Source organism: Herpailurus yagouaroundi, unplaced genomic scaffold, assembly GCF_014898765.1.
Source record: "Herpailurus yagouaroundi ecotype Mexico unplaced genomic scaffold, PumYag 29, whole genome shotgun sequence".
In the NCBI taxonomy this organism is placed as follows: Eukaryota; Metazoa; Chordata; class Mammalia; order Carnivora; family Felidae; genus Herpailurus; species Herpailurus yagouaroundi.
The window spans coordinates 13,379,321-13,395,097 of record NW_024412377.1 but is presented as its reverse complement, the minus strand read 5'-3'; the positions used below and the strand labels follow the sequence as shown (position 1 = coordinate 13,395,097).

Genomic DNA, 15,777 nt, shown 5'->3' with positions numbered 1-15,777 from the left:
ATTTCAGCTCAGGTCATGATCTCAGGGTCATGGGATCCAGCCCTGCGATGGGCTCCACACTGAGCTTGGCACTTGCTTCTGATTCTTTCTTTCTCTCTCTCTCTCTCCCTCCCTCCCTCCCCCTCTCTCTGCCCCTCCGCTGCATGCATACGAGCTCGCGCGCTCTCTCTCAAAAACAGGAGTTTAAAATGAGATGATTTCAAGATGAAATATTGATCTCATAGTATAAGTAGCAAATGTTTAGGGTGTAAATCATGTAGGTGATACGTCTCCTCTCCAGCTGAGCTCACAAATGTAGGCAAGAAAGATGGTCATCAACTCAACGGTAACTACACTTTTAATATGTTAGAAAGAAACCTATTACAATAAAAATTTTGCAAGTAAAATATCAATATCTAGGAACATTTTCAGAATGAGCAAATTGTATTGTCAGATAGTTTCCTGAAACCCTGCATCATTGTTCCCTGAATACAGTTTGCTTTGGAAATCCATTTCGCGTCGTTATAAAAAACTACAAACATCGTCTTTTAATTTAGTGAGAATCCCATGAAGAAGAGTCAGTTTTAGGAAACTAGACACAGATCCGTGAGAGATCTCAGACTTAATAGGAGGGTTTTTAACTCTCTAACCATCTCAGTTCAAAGTAAAGCATGACGCTCAGGGAGGAGACAGTGACAGTTGAACGCTGGCCATCGAGGAGTGTATGAAATGAAGAGAGAGGGGGAGTAAATCACAAATGCTGTCTTAATTGTGTACCCCCAACCCCTAAAGGAAACACTATGATGTTGGCTAAAGGTTCTTTGCCAGCTGGTTCCTGGACGTGAAGGTAAAATAAATTAACATTCTGGCATATGCCTTATGGCCCTGAAACATGCCCGTCTGTGCATCCGGCCCTTTACTGGACCACAGGTTCTGAGCTAGAAACTGACATCCAATGATGAATGGAAGCAAGTTCCTGGCTTGGCAGAATGCACGCGTTAGAATGAGTGGTTACAGCACAGAACCAGGGCTAGACTCATTTTTATTTGTTATCATCAACTACTGTGTAAAGATTTAAAACTGCACGCTCCTCTGGGGGCCTAACACATGACACTTTCCAAAGGCGGTTATGAAAATGGATTAGTCAAGCTGTTCAATAACGATGGATCCACTGCAAACCCTCGATATTCAGTGACTTGGAGGAAGGGATGAGAAATGTACCTGTAATGAGCCCCAGCTTCCACTCACTGTGGTTTATTTCTGAAAAGACTCCATAACAGAATACTATTTGTTTCCCACAAATAACACAGTTTCATTCTTCCTCGGAGTCTCTACCTAGGGAGGAAGCTTAGATGCATAAGCCATTAGTACTAATTATTCGTAATGTCTCAGGGCTTTAGAACAATTACTACTAAAGTTACTGCCTGGAAACAGAATAATTACACTAATTGGGAGTTCATCAGATATTAATCTTCATAGTAAGCACAACAGATGAGGGGAAATTTACAGTGTCCATAAATGGAAGTCATTTCAACTACCAAAGGTGATTTTCAGAAGACACGGGCCCTCCATATAATGTACGGTAGGCAACCTCGTCCACCGCACAAATGCGGAGGGCTAGGTTATGTATCAGAACTGTCACAGAACACTGGTATGGGTCAACAAAACCAGTACACTCCCGCCTTCTGGTCTTTTCATCGAGAGGGGTGGAAACCTGAAATAATGCCCTCAGTTTTGATAAATGCAAAAATACAAAAATGCTAAGGGCTGCAAGAGGTGTGGGGACAGACAGGAAAGGCATGTCTGTGAAAGTGGTAACTGAAGACTACTTGGGCAGTGGGAGAAAGTATATTCCAGGCAGAAGGAACAGCCGGCCAGGGCCTGCACGCAGCACTAAGAGAACGGAAAGGCGGGCCATGTGGGTGAAGAACAAAGGGTAGGTGAGAGAGGACGAAGGAGTTTAAACAGGAAACTAGTGCAGGAACTTGCAGATCAGTAGGATTTTCATATTTTATTGTCGGTGGACCAGAAAATCATGATACAAAGTCTTAGGCAGAGGGATGTCACACTCAGAGATACAAGAGTATTAGGGCAGTAATCAAGGAGAGGGATAGAAGCTTCTATGAGGTTCATGGCTTAGAGTAGAGGGCGATGAACATAGTGAGATAACGACAAGGTACACCAGTCACCAGAAAGAGCCCAGTTTTCCAGAATGAGTGGAAAAAGGTGATGTTGACCAAGAAAGTGAGCCACTAAATGCGAACCGTGGACATTAGCTTGAAAATAAACGTTGCATAGGGACGCCTGCGTGGCTCAGTTCGTTAAGTGGCCAACTTCGGCTCAGGTCATGATCTCGCAGTCCGTGAGTTCGAGCCCTGCATCGGGCTCTGTGCTGACAGCTCAGAATCTGGAGCCTGCTTCTGTTTCTTCTCTGCCCCTCCCCCATTCGCACTCTGTCTCTCTCTCTCTGCCTTTCAAAAATGAATCAATGTTAAAAAAAAAATTAAAAAAAAAAGAAAATAGATGTTGCATAAATTAAAGAGTTAAAATTAAAAATTCTATTGCTTACAGCAATTTTATGCAGAAAGTAATTTACCACTTATAATCCTTTATAAAAGTATTAAATAGTACCAACTCTCAATTATTTTAGGACCTGTAGTTTATCTGGTGTAGTAAAACTGAATTGTTATACTCAATTTAGTGGTGGATCAACGAGGTAATATTTTATTGCTGCCGTTAACACAACATGACGTGACCTGAAAGTCGAAACAGAAAAAGCAGTAGTTGAACTACTTGATGGGACACCCTCAAAAGTTGCAAAATTGGTTTTTTAGAAAGAGTCTCTCAAAAGCGTTAAGCATAGGCATATACCCACATGCACATGTGCTGAAAATGCCCCTCAAGAAAATCCCTGAAGTATCACTACTTGTTTTGTTGCTTGGAGAGACCCCGAAATGTATTAGGCTTGATGTCTGCAGTCATCAAAGACATCATATGATTCCTGACACTTGCTACTTTCCACTCCCCAGCGTCCCACTATAAGGCAAACTTTCCAGCAAAACTCTAATGGCCCCGCCCACACTTGCCTTTGTTAAAACTCCCATCTCCTAACGTCTCCATCCATCAAAGCCTGCTCTTTGGTGACACTGTGTGTGGTGAATTCCTACCCATAAGCCTTGATGCTAGTGGAGGATTTTCAACTAGCCTAGGCATCCCGTCTACTCTTTCGTCTAGAACAAGGTCTCTGCCATTGCCACTATTGGTAGATTTTATAAAGGTGGGTGGGGGGAGATCATGGGAGGGGCAGAGGGAGAGAGAGTCCCAACCAGGCTCCGTGCTCAGCCTGGAGCCTGACGAGGAGCTTGATCCCACAATGCTGGGCTCAGGACCTGAGCCAAAATCGAGAGTTGGATGCTCAACTGACACCCAGGCGCCCTCAGGATTGGCAGATTTTAAAGAGGGCCTCCCCAAAATAATTCCACCTTCACCTACTTGACACTAGCTAGTTCTTCACACCGTACTCACTAAGTGAATCTCTCACTCCCTTTGTTCACTGTCTTGTGATATTTGGGTATGTGGCTACCCAAATGGGAAAGCCTTCAGGCAGAGGGAAAGAAGCAGAATATAATGCTAGAATGAAAACCGGGCTTCACCACGTATCGATGCTTACTGGTTGACGGCAACTGCCTAGAGACTGTGTTGAGAGGGATTCCAAGGCCTCTCGTACCCGTGTCCGTCATGAGTACAACAGAGGGAACAGTACCTGCACGCACTCTTGGCCATCCCCCGTACAAGGGAGCCACAGAAACCTGACTCTGAATCTCATACCAGGCTTGATCGTTTCCAGTGATGCGAATCCTGGGGAAATTAACTTCTCTGCATCTCATATCAAATGGAGGCACTTATGTTTGCCCCACGTGGATTGGTGGGGACCAAGCCAGGGGCTCAAGTACCATTGATTCTGTCCACTCTCTTCTTGGGGGCAGGGACACGTGAAAAACCTTTTCGCCCAGGACTTTCCAAAGTTCCTCACTATAAACCACCTTTCCTAATATCAAGCATGAGTTGTTAGGGGTTGAGTTGTGTTCCCACAAAATGCACACGTTGAAGCCCTAACCTCCAGTACCTGAAAATGTGACTATGTTCGGAGACGGGACCCTTAAAGGGGTCATTATATGAAAACGAGGCCATTAGGGTGGACCTTGTGCTTACAGATCAGGAAGAGACGTCAGGGATGGCTGTGTGCACAGATACGAGACCACATGAGGACACAGCAAGAAGGTGGCTGGCTATGTGCAAGCCAAGGAGAGACTTCTGAAGTAACCAAACATGCCAACACCTTGGTCTTATCCTTCGAGCCTCCATAGTTACGAGAAAATCAATTTCTGTTGTTAAAGCCATGTAGTCTGTGGTATTGTGTAATGGCAGCCCAAGCAGACCAAGACAGGAACAAGGCATTGGTGTCTTCCACCGCTTCTATTACTACATATTTGTTTCCCCACCTGTCCTGTCCCTTCTCTTCCTCCTCTCATGCACTATTCCCCTCCCCCCAACACTAGGAGGAAGCAGCGGGGCTCAATGACAAGAGGTCACTGACCGTTGACCTACAAGACAGTTTCACGTACTTTTTGTACAAGGGGAATCCAGACACTCCTAGAAACAGAAAGGAGTGGTGTTCCCCTCTCTCCAACCAGAAACATGGCTGCCAAACGACCGTACAAAAACTCCAAGTATAGTCATCGCCTCCTTTTCGGAAGCATTTTACAAACTTCAAGATTTAACAAGTTAACGCCACTGCCCACAAATGCCACCCCCACGCCCTCAAGATTGGACTGTTTAATTAGGTAGGGAGATAGTTCAATATGTTCTCAGAATCAGATTTAGATGCAAATGGCAATTAAACCTCGCACTAACCACTGTGCCTTCCGGTGTTCTAAAACATTTGTGTCAGCAGTTGGGTCATTTCTCTGCCAGGTAAACTATGCAAACAGTGGCTAACATGCCAGGGCCTGCTGGGTTTGCCACGCTCCGTGCAGCTAATGCGAACACTGTCTAAATGCCCTAAGGGTTTGGGTTGGGTTTTACAGATCTATCTCCCCCAGGTTACACCCTCTTCCAATAGGAATCATGCCCTGCTCAAAACTGGCTTGAGCTTTTTTGACTCCCCTTAGAAACAGCAGCAACATTTTTTGCAATATTACATCATTCTGGACTCCTTTGCCCTTTATCTGAGATTCTTGGCTACTTCACTAGGCAGAAAGCCCAGCCAATGGGGATCAATACAGGCAAGGGGACTGCAAATAGTAGCTCCTGGACTGAAGAAGGCAAGTTAAAGGGGAGGCACGAGTCCATTTGTCCTAATTGGCCAACCGCTCCCTTGAACGATTACCTGTTCTCCTTAACCCTGTTGTAGTATTTGTTGCTGGAAGCAAGGATACAGTCAGAGACTGTGTTACTATTCGCTGCACTAAAGTTCAAAGTGCACCAAAGTGATAGTTTGTAAGCAGGAAGGGCTCATCAACAGGGTTGTTTCGGTGACTGAGGGGGGGCAATGTGAAGCCTACTGACATTTAGATAGACTTTTTTTTTTTTAATCACCTTTTGTTACACATCCCCTGCACCCAGAATTAGTAGAAAGTTGAATGTAAGATCTTAGCAATATTAAAGAGAACTCTTTTCCCACTGAGTTTATTCCACTTAAACCTACCACTCTTACCTTAGTGAAATCATGGGTTATAATTCCACTGTATAGTTACTTCTCTCTTCGTGGTGGCCAGTTGGGGTCTCCTAAGATGACCACCCACCCAGGAGACTTTAGGACAGATGAAATCAAACCTAAGCTCTCTGCCTGGTGGAAACAAAACTAGTTAGAATCAAAAGGGTGGGGCGCCTGGGTGGCACAGTCGGTTAAGCGTCCGACTTCAGCCAGGTCACGATCTCACGGTCCGGGAGTTCGAGCCCTGCGTCGGGCTCTGGGCTGATGGCTCAGAGCCTGGAGCCTGTTTCCGATTCTGTGTCTCCCTCTCTCTCTGCCCCTCCCCCGTTCATGCTCTGTCTCTCTCTGTCCCAAAAATAAATAAAAACTTTGAAAAAAAAATTAAAAAAAAAAAAAAGAATCAAAAGGGTGAAAGGGAATGGAGCGAGCCATTAATGTTTTTGACTCTTGCACCCATGAGACCTTCAATGAGACTTTCCGTTCATTAGTCAGCCATTGGATTGGATGAGGGAGAAGAGGAACATTCAGATGTGAGTCACATGAAGAAACACACACCTGGGAAACCATTCCTAATCACGTATTAACAACCTGGTGGCGAATATTGCTACAAACACCTGTTACTATTTGCCCGAAAACCAAACACTGGAAATTCTAGAACGAGGTTTCCAAAGTCCAGTTGGGTGAGCCCTGGGAATTCAAGTCTTGAGGTCTCAACAAAAGATCACCAGGGTTACTGAGGAAACCCTGGGTGCTACCGTAAACCTCCAGTCAACAGGGTGTTATTCACTGGGGTTAGGTGATCACGAGAAGCCCCAGGAGCTATTGTCACCACCAACTGCTGAGATTCTTTCTTTTTTTCCTTAGGAAAACGACTCATTCAGAGATTCCAGACCACCTTACTTAACCATATTATGTCTTCAGTAAATTCCCAAGTGGTCACGTCACCTTATCCTACCTTCCTGATGAAATAAATGCAGGATAAAGGAGGAAAGAAAGTGATCTCCCCCCTTCCCACCTACAGATCGTGGATTTCTCTAGGTTGTTCTTTCCCCGAATCATCTCAAATATGCCTGAGACAAGTACCGACGCTGTTATTCTGTACTGACACAGCTGAGAACATAGGTAAAGGTCAAAGACAGCAAACATTCCTCCAGCCCCTACTGTTTTCAGGACAAGCTCAGAGAAGCGTATGACAGTACAGAGACACAAGGCCTTTCTTCTAAATATCCTTAAGAAATAGTGATGTTCTTACAGTTGCTACCTGGTTACTGTTGCTTTCCTTTTTGATACATTATTTCCCCCAATTAGATTTGTTACTGCTTAACTTGGCTGTTGAATTAGTCTCTGTGGTAATGGTGGTTTAAAGACCTGTCAACAGGTAATCAAAATCACTTTGCCAAGCAATCCAGGAAACTTGTAATTTAGAAAGCTCAAGCAGGAAAGGCTGTTCTCCACCATCTATCTCTTCATAACCTTCCAGAAGAAATTTTAATTTGGATTGATTTGAGGACCAGGTTTCTGACCTACAGGACTATAAGAATTAAAAGCTGTCTAAAAACTGTGAAGTCACTTATTTACTGCGGGCTTCCCTGGAGAAATATAAACTCATCAGGCTCATTCTCCACTTACTGAAATGTCCAAATAGATCACTTTAAATATGAAATGAAAACCGTATCTCACCAAAACTAAGTTTACCGGCTTCTCCGCACGCAAACGCACATACAGCATTTACACTGCTCAAATAAGTTTTCAAATCTGTTTGAAAAGTGTTTTCACAACCTCAGTACTTAATTACATTCCACTTTTAATGACTGCTGCAGAAACTTGCCGCGCTTTGAAATCCTCTAAATCGGCCCAAACACTGTTAATGGCGCTTGTAAAGAAAAAAGATGAAACCTCCTGCTTTATGCAGCTCTCAAACCAATAAGCCAGATAACATTAGTAATCAGCATGAAGGCTGCTGTCCATCCGTTCTCCACAGCACTGCTCACTGGGGCTTCCAAGAGACTCCTGAGTGAGGCTTGCTTGACTGTTCCACTCACTCTGCAGCCCCCAAATTAGCGCAGAGCCAACTGGCTTTCTTCTCAAAGGAAACAAAATACCCCCAACCCTGCACCACTGCTCATTTCAGGAGGAAAACGCAGATACGACACCAACATTTCATTTTATGAGTAAAGTTATTTTAATGCATGCCATAAATGCTTTGGCATGTGAAGGAAGTCACGTCGTAGAATGCAAGAAGAGAGAGAAGTTGAGGGGGAAAGATGGCACGTGGAGAAAGCAGGTGGTACCTGAAGACAAGGGGCTCACGTGGTCTGTCGAAGGCGGAAGAGGTTCCTTCTGCAGAGGAGGGGAGAGAGGGCAGCAGCGAGAGACGTACAGGATGCAGAGTACGTTTTCACAAAATGGTACCAGGTTAAAAGAATGGCAGGCATTTAAGTTGCAGACATTGAGTAAGAGTTTGACTCAATTCCACATAAGGGAGAGGCGGCAGGAGTGAGGCTTTATTGGGAAATAACCTGGTTTTCCACTCGGCCACTAACCAGCTCATGAGACCTTGAGGAAGCCACTGACTTTTCTAAGATCCTCTCGAGTTCCTATTAAAATACGTGGTTTTGGTCATGAGCTTTCAAACCTTCTGTTGGAATGACACAAGTTATTTACAGAAGACCGAGGTTGTGGTTAGGATGGTATTTAAAAGCAGCCACCAATTTTCTGTAAATGAATCCTGCCTGGAGGCAGAACGAAAATGGGTTGGCAACGTTAGGACTTTAGTGTGTCTCTAATCAGGCAACCAACAACATAGCAGGAAGGGGGTCGAGTAGCATCGCTGATTAGTACCACGAAGGTAGGATTACAGGTAGGGCATCTGAGTGATTACTTTCACTTGTGAAGTGCAATGAGGAAAGTGAAGGGGCCAACCAAAGCCACATTCATTCAGAGTCCTCATTAGGGGCAGGTGCCATCCCCTCCCCCTCCTCCCCCCTCCTCCCCCTTCCCCACCCCCTCGAAAAGGATGGCTTGAGGATATCAGTCCATACTCACTAGGATAAGAAGCACTCCTAATCTATAGGTCGCTTAAGGTATTACTGATTAAAACATTTATTCCACATCGTATCTCTACGATAAACAACTTTTCATTGACGAACTTAGTACAACTCTCTCTATATGAACACTGAAGATCTTAATATGCTAGAAGGCTACCCATGTTTCCCATGTCCATTGGACATAAAATAAAATGGCCAAGGCTTATGGGAAACACAGTGTAGTGCTGGACAGCAGAACAGGGCCATCAGACATCGATCTGGAACATAGGACTTCCTAATAGCTCTACAATCTTTTTTCTCTTTTAATGTTTATTTATTTTTGAGAGAGAGCATGAGTGGGAGAGAGGGGAGAGAGGGGGACAGAGGATCCGAAGCGGGCCCCGCACTGACAGCAGAGAGCCCTATTCAGGGCTCGAACTCATGAACTGTGACATATGACCGGCACCGAAAATCGGGTGTTCAACCGACTGAGCCACCCAGGTGTCCCTAGCTGTGCAATCTTATGTGTATTATTCAACCCTCCATTTTTCATTTATTCCTAGGCAAAATGCATCCTACAATTTGTCTGAGGGGATAAAATTCAGTTAGAGTATAGGATGTACAAGAAATATTCACAAATGTCCAATCTCATCCTGTAGCGTCTCTAGACTAAACCAAAACAAATCAAAACAAGCCTCCACAGAGGCAAGTTTTCAAAAGCTACAACACCCATATCCAAAACCTCTTGGTAAAGTAAAATATAATTTCCCTCCTAAATCTGTAAGATTCAAAAAGCTGTTAAAAAAAAAAAAAAAAAAAAAAAGCTATTTAGAAAAGGATTTAACCAAAATGGAAACGACTTTACCTTCACCCAACAGCAAAACTCAGTCTCCAGAAGGTAAAACACAAATCACCTTGGGTAGATCTTTGAATTAAATGCCTAAAAGGTTCAAACTGAATCTAGGACCGACCCCTCAAACCCAAATATCTGAAACTCCAAAGAACTTCCTTTTTTGTTTTTAAGAAGCCAGGCTGACTAAGGTGTCTATGGGGATAATTACATAATTCGGTCAACAGGTAACAATACCTTTACAGTCCCGCATAACTGAAGCTTCGGTTTTACTCCTGGCAACGGGGTGGTGGGGATGTGGTTAAGTGTATACCTTAGAACTTTAAATTTATACTAATCTTAGTACCAATGATTAAGACGCTCCTTTCAACTGCAAACGAAGGCGTCTTGATTCAGGACACAACAAAACCGCGTGCTTTCAGGAATCTGAATGAATTATGTCTATTCCCCAGGTGATACAGTTTTTCCCTGATCTGAACATATCAAAACAGTAAGCCTTTCTTTGAAGGTCTCTGAAATCCCAAGGACTTTCTCCTTTCTCCTTTCTCCCCCCCATTTTAATACCAGTTGTGGAGGCTGGGGTTGTGCTGACTTACCCACTCTGGGCTTTTGAAACCAGTTAAGCGTCCTGGCAACATGTTCAAGGTATCATAGCTATACCTGGAGGATGTTTCTAAACCACGTAGTTCTGTGTTCTACCAACTCCTGTCCAAGGCGCCACTGTCAGCTTGTTTTGCGATGATGGCCTCTTTGAAACAAGCGTGTAAGTCGCTGACACAGAGCATGAAGTAAAGAAACCTGGTTCTTTCACCACTTTATGGTGAATGTGCTTTACAAAGACTTTCAGAAGCGCCTCGGTGGCTGAGTTGGTTAAGTGCCCGACTCCTGATTTCAGCTCAGGTCATGACCTCACAGTTCCTGACTTCGAGCCACGCTGGGGCTGTGCAATGACAGTGTGGAGCCTGCTTGAGATTCTCTCTCTCTCTCTCTCTCTCTCTCTCTCTCTCTCTCTCTCTCACTGGCTTCCACCCCCACTCGTGCTATCTAAATAAATAAATAAAACGGATTTTAAAAAAAGACATGCAGAATATGTGAGGCCGTGTTGTAAGTGTCTGACAATTTCACTTAATCCTTACAAAAACTCTAAATTGTAATCCCCATTTTAGAGATTGAGGCACAGAAGCGAAGCAATTTGCCAAAGGCCACACAGCTCGTAAAACGGTTGAGACAAGATTCTTCAGCCAGTGAATCTGGCCCCGAAGTCCAATTCTACCACACCTAGCCCTCCAAATCATGCTTTTCTAAATACCATAGTCCCTACACAAGGTACAAACAATGGCTGAAATCTATTTATTTCAAAGAGAAGTTTAAAAAACACACCAATGAAACCCAGTCCTCTCTAAAATGAAGGGGAAAAGTCAATTCAGAAACAAGTTCACAAAATGTTTAAGTGATAAGAAGGAAATATTGCGTAAATGCTTTGCCTGCCCCACTAAACGCCATTTTTCTCTATTATCTTGAGAGGTTTCCTTATGCCCTGGGCCCCTGTTTGTGCTTTTGCAGATGGTTTCTATTTCTAAATCTCTAAAGCTTTCAGGAATTTATTCCTAGACTTTGAAACCTGCCCACTTGCAAACCTCCCCTCACCAAGGCCTTGGCATGTCAAAAAACTCTCTACTGCCTTTGGAAAGCCTGATTTTTAAAGCTATTTAAGTTCTCAGGTTGCAGAAGAAGGAAAAGGCACTATGAGTCTCTCTGTGTCCATGCCACTCCATTCCCGACTTCCAGAGGGAAAGACAGAATGCTGTTTAATCAGTGTCAAGGCTTGTGTCTTCTCATATTTACACTTTAACTGTATCCTGGTAAGAATTTGATTCTATGTGGTCACCTCTTACTCTTGATAAGGTTCGCTGGACAATCTTCTCATAGGACACTTACCTAGATGTCTGTCTTTAATAGTGGTGTAGGGAATGGTATTTAGCAAAAAACCTTCCTTTGGCTGGCTGGGAGCTTCCATGGTTTTAGAACTACCCCTGTATTTTCTCAAAAGAATTTAAATGCCACCTCTTGAGTTATATAAGCAGCCATGGGAAATTCAATGAGCATGGCTACCCTGGCTTAATTCAACCCACTTTGGGGCAAATTCCCAGGGTCTCATTAAATCTCAAATATGTACATGTATGAAGACAGTAGTTGGGAATTATGATATTCGAGCAACTTTGAAATTGAAATATCCAATTTCTAACTGAATACACTGAACCCCTCAGGTCTTGATTAATCAGCATGGAACAAAAATACAGCTCAATATACAGAAATTAATTAGGGATGTCAATCACATGGACTGTGTTGCAACTGCAGACTGAGAGGTCAAGAAGCCACAAAGAGCCAGCCACCGTGCCTGTGCGCTTTTTAGACTTACGTGTGGTCCTTACTGTGGCAAGAAAAATAAGAATTATCATCCCAATTTTACAAGTGAAGAAAGTGAAATTCAGAGAGGCTTGAATAATTTGCCCACAGAGGTTTAACCAGTGTCTAGAGATTTTTCAAACCCAGTTACTTTCCACTGTGTCTTAGGAAGCCTCCCCCAAATGCACTGTTTTCTCTTAATAAATAAATAAATAAATAAATAAATAAATAAATAAATAAATAACAATTCTGACTATTCACAACCTCAAAGCTATCTCCTGATTATTTATCTACCACAATTAAGCCAAAGAGTAAAGTTCATGTTGTATGGGGTTATCTAAAGAACTGGGATAAATGGAAAGGATCCAGTTGAGTCGAGAAAACTTGATGAGATGAGAGATTCTGCACCCAATTTCCCAAGAACTCCAACTTGTCTATACACTCAGTGTTCCCTTAGCAGTTACCTGGCTTCCAGTTCACCGGCTAGAACGATCATGAAGGAGATGTTAACCTTTTGATAAAGAAAGTGTAAAATGAGCAGGTCAACTACATGGAAGAAAGAGGAAGGGCCCAAGCGGATCAGAGCATTTCTTTCAACAGAACCAGACACCAAAAGCAATTACTTCTGACACACAATAGTTGACAGGCCTGTGGGGGATGTTTTTCAAAACCAAATTGTACAAGAGATCAGAAAAAGAAGCCAGAACAAGTTTACAAATCCTTTATTTAGTGAGCATTGTTTATTACAACTTTTAATGTTCACTAATGCTCCATGTGAGTTCGTAAGCCTGTAAATGAACATCTCAGTTTAAGATGTTCAATTCAATTCATTGGTTTTGCCCTGCTAGGCACTGGGAATGGGCTTCTTCGGACACTAGCTAGGCTCCCCCTTTTACCGACGTATTTAGAAAGACCAAAAATGGATCATTTTCCAAACGTCAGCATGAAGCACTGTACAATAACTAAACTAGTTTAGTTTCATTTAGTAAGATTTTATTTTATGGCACGTGTACATATATATACATATGTGTATATGCGTGTGTGTGTGTATGCATATACACATGTGCATATACAGGACACCGCAATTGCTTTAAAAATTAGGTTTGGGGGGCGCCTGGGTGGCGCAGTCGGTTAAGCGTCCGACTTCAGCCAGGTCACGATCTCGCGGTCCGTGAGTTCGAGCCCCGCGTCGGGCTCTGGGCTGATGGCTCGGAGCCTGGAGCCTGTTTCCGATTCTGTGTCTCCCTCTCTCTCTGCCCCTCCCCCATTCATGCTCTGTCTCTCTCTGTCCCAAAAATAAATAAAAAACGTTGAAAAAAAATTTAAAAAAAAAATAAATAAATAAAAAATTAGGTTTGGATTTTGCAAGTTTTTGCAAAACGACGGTGAATGACACAGGCATCCATTTGACAGTGACCAAATCTCCCCCAAACGTGGTGAGCTTTTCATACTCTACTTATCGTGACCATGGAATAAAAATGGTTTTTAAATTGTTCTTAATGTGAATTTGTTTTCAAAAACACAAAAGCCAAAGAGAACACATCACATCTTAGACTATAACATGGTTTGTTCTGGCAAATCCAGTAAGATTAGAAAGATGCCTCTAAGGACAGAGTGGAAGCCCTCAGGGCTCTCGCAGTGGACATTCAAATTAGGGTGACCCAGCAGGAGAGAAGGTTCTCCCCAGCATGCCATAATGAGAGGATGAGCAAAGTTAAAGACAAGAATGCCACTGTCTGCTATGGTTATTGTTGGCACATTTTGTCCAAAGGCCCATTAGCTCTTTTTCTCCACCTGCTAAGGACTGCCAAAAAAACTAGCCGGATAAAAGAATAAGGTAACTGATTATTTTTTCAAATTCAGCTTAAAAATGATCTCGCTGAAAAACCCATGACTCACTGAATTGGGGGCATACTGGAATACACTTGCTATCAAATCCCATCTATATTCTAACTCACCTCTCCCTCAAAAACATAACCTTAAGGAAAAAAGAAAAGGAAAAAAAAAAAAAGATAGCCCTCTAAACCATAATAAGCTGCTCAATACTAAAGACTAGAGACAGTACGAGCCCTATCAAGTACACACCCTCATCTATTAAACGTGGTCAATATCAATATCCTTTTATTAAAAGGAACAAAAGAGAAGACTTCCATCTTCCTGCCACATGCTGTCCCATCAGGGTGTACTAAGAATACTTAAACATAAATTCTTTTAAGTATAACGGGCTATTGCAAAAATACAGTATTTAGCTATTTTATATCCATAAGTCACCTTTTGGATGGTAGAATAAAGAAGCCCAAAAAGAAATCTAAATGACCATAATCTGGTTATTACATCATTGTTAAGAAAATCGGCACCAAAGGTATATGTATCATGGCTTCTGCTGGAAATTGACAAAAAAAAAAAAAAAAGGAAGCATTATGAATTCAATCGACCATCTTCACCCCTGCAGCCCCAGTAGCCTTCTTCCTTCTTCCTGCCCTATCAGTGATCTGCATCTCTGTGGGGTTGGCCTTTTGGGGTCCCTAGTAAAACAATGAGGCAGGAATCAAGAGAAATCACAGGCTTAGGATTCTGACAAGGTAACCATTTTCTCTGCCTTGGGTTTTGTAGGCCATCTTGTTCCTATAAACGCCAGAATGTCTTAATTTCTCCCAAGTAGTGACACTAGGGGCAGATAGCCACTGTTAGTTTTGAGGCCAATGTCCCTTAATGAAAGGACCAGCAGCAAAAATCTGTCAAATGGTTAACTGATGCAAATCGAGGGCCACCATCACTGCGGTGCAATATGTTGCAGAAAAGAGAACAATGGACAGTACTAGAAAGGAAAAGAGCCGTATTCGGTCATTAAAATATTTAATCCACAGTTTGCTCTCATCACCAAGAATAATCTTTACTTTTCGTCAACTGAGATCGCTAAGAAAGCAAAAGATGAAAGATAACCTGGAAAAGAAGAAACATACACACACAGAGGGGATAAAAAAAAAAAAAAAAAAACTGTCATTTGGGTCCAAGGATTTCACGCAACATTTAGGGCAAACGCCTTTGTTCCTCGGCTTCGGAAGGGAGTGGGTGGGTGGGTGATGGAGAGATCAGATGGGGCTGCCGGGGCCCTCCACACCCTGCTCTCCGGCGCATGCGCGAGGCCAAGACAAAGGAATAGGTAATTACAGTCCCGATTCATTCATTTTGCCCGCAGTACCAAGGATCTGCTAGCCCTGGCTGGAATCCCGGGGAGGCCGATCCACACCCCTACAGCAAAACGACCACCTCGATGCTACTGTTGGATTTTAACCCGCGAGGTAGTGGCCTCGAGGGAGATCGAGGTGTGTCAACCCCGTTCAAAGGCACTAAAATTGCACCCCTGAGCGCTGTGCTGATTTCAGCAGGGTGAAAATTACACAGGCACAGGCTGTCCAAGGAGTTCGTTTCAAGGCGGAAATGTCTCTGGGGAAGCAGATAAGGAGCTCAGCCGAGCATTCGATGAATATTCATGAAAGAATGCGGTTTGTAGCCGCGCGCTGTGTGTGCGGTCGCATCCAGGGACTCCGCATTTTTTTTTTTTATTTGTCGGGGGAGGGGGAGGGGGGGGCGTGGGGACGGAGACAGGAACCGGGCGTCGGGTTTCAGCGTTAGCGCTTTCGGCAAGACCTGCTGAACCCCAAACCTTGGCTCACAGCGGAGCCGGGCCGTGGGGGGACCGCGCGCTGTCAGGTCCGCGCTCACACTCTCCCGGCCCGGGCCGCGAGGGTGGAGGCGAGGCGCCCCGGGCATCTCTGCACCGAAGCCTCGCAAAAAAA

General features: G+C 43.6%; 1 protein-coding gene across 2 annotated transcripts in view; it reads right to left on the bottom strand.

Moving 5' to 3' along the window:
* The window catches only part of BASP1 (brain abundant membrane attached signal protein 1), a 57,250-nt gene that overhangs the window by 39,770 nt on the left and 1,703 nt on the right, over positions 1-15,777 (bottom strand). The window lies entirely within an intron of this gene.